The sequence below is a fragment of the Nycticebus coucang genome, chromosome X, assembly GCF_027406575.1.
Source record: "Nycticebus coucang isolate mNycCou1 chromosome X, mNycCou1.pri, whole genome shotgun sequence".
Classification (NCBI taxonomy): domain Eukaryota; kingdom Metazoa; phylum Chordata; class Mammalia; order Primates; family Lorisidae; genus Nycticebus; species Nycticebus coucang.
Window position 1 is genome coordinate 80,784,951 of NC_069804.1, and position 8,873 is coordinate 80,793,823.

Genomic DNA, 8,873 nt, shown 5'->3' on the forward strand with positions numbered 1-8,873 from the left:
GTGCCTCTTTGGAGGACAATTTAAACCATTCACATTAATTGAGAATATTGATAAGCCTTTCGAGGGTCCGGTGGACATTTTTAATCCTTTTGCAACTGTGGAAGTTGGAATTTGATCAAAATTTTCTGGGTGGGTTTACTTTTGTGGTGGAGGATTATGCTGGTCTTTATGGAGGATAGGTCTGAGAATATCCTGGGGAGCTGGTTTAGTTATGGCCAATTACTTCAACATGTGAGTGTCTTTAAGGTATTTAATTTCGCTGTCATAAACGAAACTCAGTTTGGATGGATACAGGATCCCAGGTTTAAAGTTATTTTGTTTTAGGAGATTAAAAGTCGATGACCATCCTCTTCTATCTTGAAAGGTTTCAACAGAGAGATCTGCAGTTATTCTAATATTCTTTCCCTTGTAGGTGTTGGTTTTCTTTTGTCTGGCTGCTTTCAGAATTTTCTCTTTCATATTAACTTTAGTGAAATTGATTATGACGTGTCTGGGGGATGTCTTATTTGGGTTGAGTCATGCTGGAGTTCTGAAACTGTCTGCTATTTGAATTTCAGAATCACTTGTCATGTCTAGAAAATTCTCTTTCATAATCTCATGGAGAAGAGACTCTATGCCTTGTGAAGCCACTTCATCGCTTTTGGGTATCCCTATAAGACAAATATTGGTTTTCTTCAAATTATCCCAGAGCTCTCTGAGTTATCTGTTTTTGCCCTCCATTTCTCTTCCTCTTTGAGAGTTTGGGAGTGATCGAAAGCTTTGTCTTCAGTGTCAGAAATCCTTTCTTCTGCTTGCTCCATTTTGTTATTGAGGGATTTGACTGTGTTTCTCAGATCTTTGAGGGCTGCAACTTCTTGTCTCAATGTGTCAAAATCTTTGGTCATTTGGTCTTTGAATTCGTTGAATTCTTGAGATATCTTTTGGGTTACTGCTTGGCATTCCAGTACGATCTTATATGCTATCCAGATTCTGAATTTGATTTCTGACATCTCAGCTATTTGTTTGTGCATGGGATCTTGTGCTGTGTCTGCCCCATTGATCCTTGGTGGAGTTTTTCTACTCTGATTATTCATATTGCCAAAGTTTATCTGTTGATTTCACCTCATGTTTGTTTTTTCACCATTGCCTCTAGCTGTCCTCAGAGTTGGCAATGTGCCTCTCCAAGATTAGACCCTAGCGGGATCACTGTATTGTTGCTGGATCTTTGTAGGGAGTGACCCTGTGTAGCTCCTCTGGGGCTGCCCCAGCCAGGGAGTTCTGGTTGTGGGAGCAGCTCTGGAGTGTGACACACCCAGGTCCAGCAACAGGGCTGGGGGAGGGGGTGTGTGCACACGGTTCTGGGAGTGCCTGGCACCGAGTGACTTTGTCTCAGAGAGTCCAAAGCTCCAGCAGTCTCTGGCCACAGAAGGGCTCTGCACAGAGGCAGGAGGGTTCCGGAGGGCACGAGGCTACCAGAGTCCCTGGCCAGATAAGCAGACTGGTGTCGAGGCAGGGAGGGTACAAGAGAGAGGATACGGGGTTGTGTGGCTCCCAGAGTTCCTGGTCAGGGCTTGCAGAGGCCCAGCAAGCACAACTCTTACCAGGGTCTGGTGGGGGCAGATTGCTGATCATGGCGCAGCTCTTAGGGAGGTCCGGGCGCTGATCGCTGATTGTGCACAGCTCTTATGGAGGTCGGAGCCCTTATAGCTGATCATGCACAGCTCTTACGGAGGTCTGGGCACCACTACATGTGGTGTTTTTACGTTCTTGAGATACTTCATATAGGATACTGGTCTTCAGTTCCAACCACGTTGCTACTACATGACCCAGCAATTCTGCTCCTAGATGTTTACCTTTAAAATGCCATTTATTCTATGAATATTGTCTTGAAAGAAGTCAATTTTGTCTCTTAGATCAAAATATAAAGCAAGCTTAAAGAATCAGGGGCAATTTTTGTTCACTTCTATTTGTCATCTTTTCCACCGAATCCATCTGTGAACCCTGCGCCCCGGCGATACGCTGGTCTGAGCTCGTGCTCCCGCTGCATCCTCCTCCTCGGCTGGCCCTCATACTTTTTAAACAGGGGGCCAGTTCACTGTCCCTCAGACTGTTGGAGGGCTGGACTATAGTTTAAAAAAAAACTATGAACAAATTCCTATGCACACTGCACATGTCTTATTTTGAAGTAAAAAAAAGCAAAACGGGAACAAATACAATCACATCACCTCATGTGGCCTGTGGGCCGTAGTTTGAGGACTCCTAGAATCTGTTATTGATACTTTCTGTTGCATCTTTAAGTTCCCTTAAAGACTGCTTCAGTTTCTTCAGCTCTGCTATATCCGTTCTATATTCTTCATATAATTCATCTCTTATTTGATTCTGTTTTTGGATTTTCTTTTGGTTATTTTCTGCTTTGTCAGCAGTTTCCTTCATTTTTTTTCATCATCTGTATTCTAAATTCCCCTTCTGTCATTTCTAACATTTCTTTAAAGGTGGAATCCTCTGCAGTAGCTACTTCATGGTCCCTTGGGTGGGGGTGGGGGGGTGGGGAATTGCTCTGGACTGGATTTTTTTTTTTTTTTGCAGTTTTTTGGCCAGGGCTGGGTTTGAACCCACCACCTCTGGCATATGGTGCTGGTGCCCTACTCCTTTGAGCCACAGGCGCTGCCCTCTGGACTGGTTTTTCATGTTACCAGGATTTTTCTGGTGATTCTTCCTCATGAGTGTTTTCTTTTATCTGTTTCCTTGCCCTAATTTTCCTTTCACTTCCTCTTGCTCTTTAAGTTACTGTGCCTCTGGCCTAGGGTTTCGATGAGTCTAGTTCTCCACTGCTTTTGTCCTCCTCATGGGGTTCAGAAGTCACTCTCTGACTTGCCGTGTCCCCAAAGGGATGTTTCTGGGCAGATCCCACCAGCCAGAGATGCCTGAAGTCTTCTCTCCCCAGTCTCACCATGCCCAGTTGCAAGGAAGCTGTTATTTTGCCACCATTTTGCTCCTCCCTCACATCGTGTTTATTTTCTTTCATTTAATGCTTTTGAAGTTCATTCTAAACGTTGTGTGTATCAGTAATTCCTTTCCTTTATTGCCAAATGGCATTCCATTATATGTCAATGTCACAATTTATTTACTCATTCTCCTCTTTATATAAATTTGCAATTTCTAGATTTGGGGGCTATTATAAATAAAGCTGTTCTTTTTTAAAAAAATTAAAATTGGCCAGGCAAGATGGTTCACACCTGTAATCCCAGCACTCGAAAGGGTGAGGTGGATGGATTGCCTGAGCTCACAAGTTCGAGACCAGCCTGAGCAAGAGCAAGACCACCCATCTCTAAAAATAGCCAAGCATTGTGGCAGGCTCCTGTAGTCCCAGTTACTTGGGAGCTGAGGCAAGAGAATCACTTAAGCCCAAGAGTTTGAGGTTGCTGTGAGCTGTGACACCACAGTACTCTACCGAAGGCAACAAAGTGAGACTCTGTCTTAAATAAATAAATAAATAAATAAATACTATAAAATAGTCAGGAGTTGTGGTGGGCACCTGTAGTCTCAGCTACTCAGGAGGCTGAGGCAAGAGGTCTCTTAAGCCTAAGAGTTTGAGGTTGCTGCGAACTATGATGCCACAGTACACTACCAAGGGTGACAAAGTAAGACTCTGTCTCGGGAAAAAAAAAAAAAATGAAGAAGACAATTAAAGTTGCTCTTAATACCGTACTACAAGTCTTTATGTGGATATAGGTTTTCATTTATTTTATTTATTTATTTATTTTTAAAAGTTTTCATTTCTTTTGGGTAAATACCTAGGAGTAGGATTGCTGTGTCAGATGATATATTAATTTTCTATTGTTGTATAACAAGTTATCACAAACTTAATGACTTAAAACAGCACCAGTTGGTTATCTCACAGTTCTGTATATCAGAAGTTTGGGCAGTATCCACCAGGTTCTCTATTTAGGGTCCCACTTGGTTGAAATCAAGATGTAAGACAGGCTACATCTTATTCAGAAGTGGATTCTTCCCCAAGGGCCTCTTTGAGCTCTGCAAGGTTGCCCCGACTCTTTTTCACACAGCCTCTTCATCTTCAAGCCAGAAATGGCACATTGAGTCCTTCTCACACTTCCAATCCCTCTGTTTCTTCCATGTTAAGACTGGGGACCATTCAAACAATCTCTCTTTTTCCGTATAACATAACATAACCACCGGAGTAGCATCTGGGCACAAAGGCCATGGGCCATATTAACATTCTACCTACCATGTGTGGTAAATATATGTTTAATGTTATCGAAACCATCAAATTATTTTCCAGAGTGCTGTATCATTTTATGTACCTACTAGCAATATATGAGAGTTCCAGTTATTCCATGTTCTTGCCAATGCTTGGTATTGTCAGTCTTCCTGATTTTAGCTATTGGTAGATGTATAGTGGTATCTCATAGTAATTTTAATTTGCATTTCCCTAATGACTAATGTTAATGAAATATTTTCATACACCTATTAGAGAATAAAACTTGGATTAATGAAAAAGATCGAAACTGGGCAAGGCACAATTGTTCTTGACTATAATCCCAGCAGCACTTTGGGAGGCAGAGGTGGGAGGATCAGAGGTTGGAGATCAGCTTGGGCAACATAGTGAAAACCCATCTCAACAAAAAAATTAAAAATTGGCTGTGTGTGGTGGCATATGCCTGTAGTCCCTCAGTCTCCAGCTAAGGCAGGAGAATTGCTTGGGCCCAGGGGTTGGAGGCTACAGTGAGCTATGATTGTGCCACTGTACTCCAGCCTGGGTGACAAAGTGAGACTGTGTTTCTAAAAAAGGAAAAAAGAAAAGTTCAATCCCATTTCTACCACCAGGTCTTTGCTTTTCCTGTTCCCTCTGCCAGAAACACTTTCCCTTAAAATCTTAGCATGGCTGGATTCTTATCATTCAGCTCTCCTCTGAGACCTTCTCTGACCCATCTTCTCCAAAGTAGCTACCCAAGCCGCCCTAATCCTATTTCTATCGTTCAGAGCTCTTACCATGATTTAACTACCTTTTTTTTTTTTTTTTTTTGCAGTTTTTGGCCAGGGCTGGGTTTGAACTCACCACCTCTGGCATCTTACCATGATTTAAAAGTATCTCATTTCGACGTGTGCCAGTCGCACGACATCCGTCACTTACAGCCAGAGCAGTTCGGGCTGGGAGTTGGCGTGGTGCAGAGCTCTTAAGAATGAACGGCTTGGGCGCAGACTAGTATCCCAGCCAGAGCAGATGCTGGAGGGATAGACACAGGTTACAGAAAATCCTCACTCTGAGTACGGTCTCACTCATGCCTACCTGATCAGACTGTTGTGCCTATCTTATTACAGGGATTTGCTGTGCTTGCAAAGGAAAGACCACCAAATCCAATGGAATTTCTAGCATCTTATCTTTAAAAAACAAGGCACAGTTTGAAGATCAAAACTGACTTATTGGAAAGAACAGAAAAATTTGATTGCTACTCTGGATTTACATGATTAAGAGGCAGCTTTAATTGCCATGATTATTTCCCCTTTTTGGAAGTATAAGAACCATCAGTACAACAGAACTTATTTTACGAGTTGCAGAAGAGAACATATTTCATCATATTTATTTAATGAGTGTATTCTGTGCAATCTTTTCTCAGATTGTCTTTAACTTTGTTTTTAAAATCACCTTTAAAATAAACTCTCAAAACATCATTAAAATAATAATAATGATGATGATGATGATGGAAGTATCTCATTTCTCTGTTTACTTCCATGTTGTCTGTCCCTTCTCTGGCATATCAGCCCTATGTCAGTATCTCCAATACCCACAATACATCTGGCACGTCATAGACGATGAAAAGATATTTGAAATGAATGAATAGCTCAATAGTTCCTTCTTGTTTTTAAAGCCTTCACCTGGTTAGGAACTCAGATTTGGAGAGAGAGGAAGAGGCTGGAGCAGGAAGCGTTGTTTTTCAATTCCCTAAAGAGAACAAAAGTGATTTTAAGGAGTTGAGGTCTATGTCTATCCAAATAATTAGCAAAAAGTCTTACCTATTCACTAAAGTTCTCCTTGACCCAAGGAGCCACCTTTGACTTTATTGTGTCATTGCAGGCAATACAACAGCCTTTCTTTGTCAATATTCTCTGTTTCAAATTCATCACTAATTCCAGCTGCCCTCCTTCCAGCCAATTAGAATGACTGAAAGAGAATGAATATAATTTAATGAGCGGCTCAGCCTGACAGATGAGCTTGTAGCGTCTCTGTGGGCCTCGTACCTAAAGGGTGTCCTAGGGGCTGTTGTTTTTACACGGAACAAAGGAGGGCAAGCAGGAATCCCACTCCTATGGGGGGATCCAGCAGGCTCTGGTGGGGCAGGGGCAAGGTGGGGAAAGAGGACAATACCATGAAGAAGAATAGTGCGATAATAAAAGTCCCTTTAATATTAGCTAGCCCTCATTTTAGTTTACAAACTGTTCCAGCCATTAGCTCAGTACTGCCCCACTACACTCAGCGTGCAGGTTTTGAGGCCCATGTCACCAATGGGGGAAACAGAGGCTCAGAGAGGCAGCAGCTGAGAAGGTGGCAGCCTCCCTGCAGCGCAGTGCCTGCTACTCACCACTCCCCATCTGATCTCCTGTCAACAGTGAGCCCTGCAGCACCTGACCATTGCTATGGCATTTCTGGAGTGTCAGAAGTGCGCAGGAAGCATACAAATTGACCTGCGTGTGAGATAGCCCTGTGTAAAATAACTTCCAATTCACGCACAATAATTACCACCCTCAGATAATAGCCTGTACACAGGCAGTAGAGGAAGGAAGGGGTGGATGGGAGAAGGAAGAAAGGACTCAGGAAGAGGAGGCTGGGCACACCAGGCAAAGGGCCAAGCCATGGCTGGGGCTTCAGGGCTAGTGGGGAAAAGCTTCAGAATCGCCTGAATTAGGGATTGAGGAGGGCTCAGTCCTCCTAATTTGGTTCTGGAAACTCAAATGTACTTCTGGATGGATCATATCAAGGCATTTCATTCAGTACTTTTGAATGTCCACCTTTGGTAGTGGGCACTTTTCCTGGCACTAGGAATGCAAAGCCAAGGAATCCCAGTTCCTGTAGTAGAGTACAGGACACTTGGGAGAGTCAAACAAACAGGTACAATCAATAAGAGCCATTAGTCATCCAACCGATATTTATTAAACACCTACTATATGCCAGCCATCATGCTGAGGAAAAAAAGCCCTCATAAAGTGTACCTTTGCGTAGAGGGAGACCATACATGTTTAAAAAACAAAGTGCACGATGTGTTTATCTGGATTCTCCAGAGAAAAGAACCAATAGGAAATTTTATATCTCTCTATATATACACATATGTAATATATATGTATATGCTTATTATAAGGAATTGGCACACATGATTATGGAGACAGAGAACAAGATCTGCAGTTGACAAGCTGGAGATCCAGAAGAGCTGATGGTATAGTTCAAGTCCAAGTGTGAAGGGAGGAGAAGATGGATGTCCAGTTCAAAGCTGGTAGGCAGAGAGAAAGAATTCTTTCTTACTCAGCCATTTATTGTCTTCAGGCCCTCAACAAATTGGATGACGTTGAAGGCATTCAGCTTTACTTAGTCTACCAATTTAAATGTTAATCCCACCGAGAAACACACTTACAGACACATTCAGAAAAAAATGTTTAACCAAATATTTGGGTACCCTGTCATTTAGTCAATACATAAAATTAACCATCACAGGTGAGGCATGGTGGCTCACATCTGCAATCTCAGTTCTTTGGTAGGCCAAGATGGGAGGAACACTTGAGGCCAGGAGTTTGAGAGTAGCTTTGGCAACATAGAAAGACCCTATCTCCACACACACACAGTTTTTTTCATTAGCAGGAATGATGGACACACCTGTAGTCCTAGTTACTAGGGGGTTTATGGAGAAGGATTGCTTGAGCCCAGGAGTTCGAGGTTACAGTGAGATATTATAGTGCCACTACACTCCAGCCTGAACAATAGAGCAAGACCCTCTCTCTAAAATAATAAATAAAATAGCTGGGTGTGGCTCGGTGCCCATAGCTCAGTGGTTAGGATGCTGACCACATACACCGGGGCTGGTGGGTTTGAACCCAGCTGGGGCTTGCTAAACAACAATGATAACTATAACAACAACAACAACAAAAAAAAAAATAGCCAGGCATTGTGGTGGGTGCCTGTAAGCCCGAGAGTTTGAGGTTGCTGTGAGCTGTGATGCCACAGCACTCTACCAAGGGCAACAAAGTGAGACTCTATCTCAAGAAAGAAAAGAAAGAAAGAGAGAAAGGAAGAGAGAAAGGAAAGGAAAGGAAAGGAAAGGAAAGGAAAGGAAAGGAAAGGAAAGGAAAGGAAGATGATGGAGAAAAGAAAGGAAAGAAAGAAAGAAAGAAAGATGATGGGAGCTTAGACCAAGATGGCTGCCATGGAGATGATGAGAAGTATTAGATTCTGGATATATTTTGAAGGTGGAGCCAATAGGATTTGCTGATATGGGGTGGGATGAAAAGAGAGGAGTCAAAGATGATCAAAGAGGAAGGTGTCTTGGGGCAGGCAGTGTGTAGGAAACGGAGTTCAAGTTCATAGGGACTTGGAAGTTAAGTGGAGCTACACTCCTGTCCTTCTTAGCTGTGCGACCTTGGCCAAATTGTTTCCCATCTCTGAACCCAAGTCTCCTCATATGTAGAAGTTCACAGGGCTATTCCAGTTCTACAGCTGGTACAGGAGTAGGTGTTCCCCAAGCACTTGCCGCTCCCTCAACCTTCCTTTCTGAGGAAGCTGGAAAGGCTTCACAGGGCAGAGCTGAGACCAGAAGCAGCTGTGAAGGATAAGTGGGGCTTTGTTAGGCAGAAAAGAGATGTGTAGGAGCTAATCCTTCACAATAGGCAGG

At 42.9% G+C, this 8,873-nt stretch overlaps 1 pseudogene; it reads left to right on the plus strand.

Moving 5' to 3' along the window:
• The first annotated feature begins 1,609 nt into the window (after positions 1-1,609).
• Positions 1,610-5,417, plus strand: LOC128576870 (protein dpy-30 homolog; annotated as a pseudogene).
• The last annotated feature ends 3,456 nt before the right edge of the window (positions 5,418-8,873 follow it).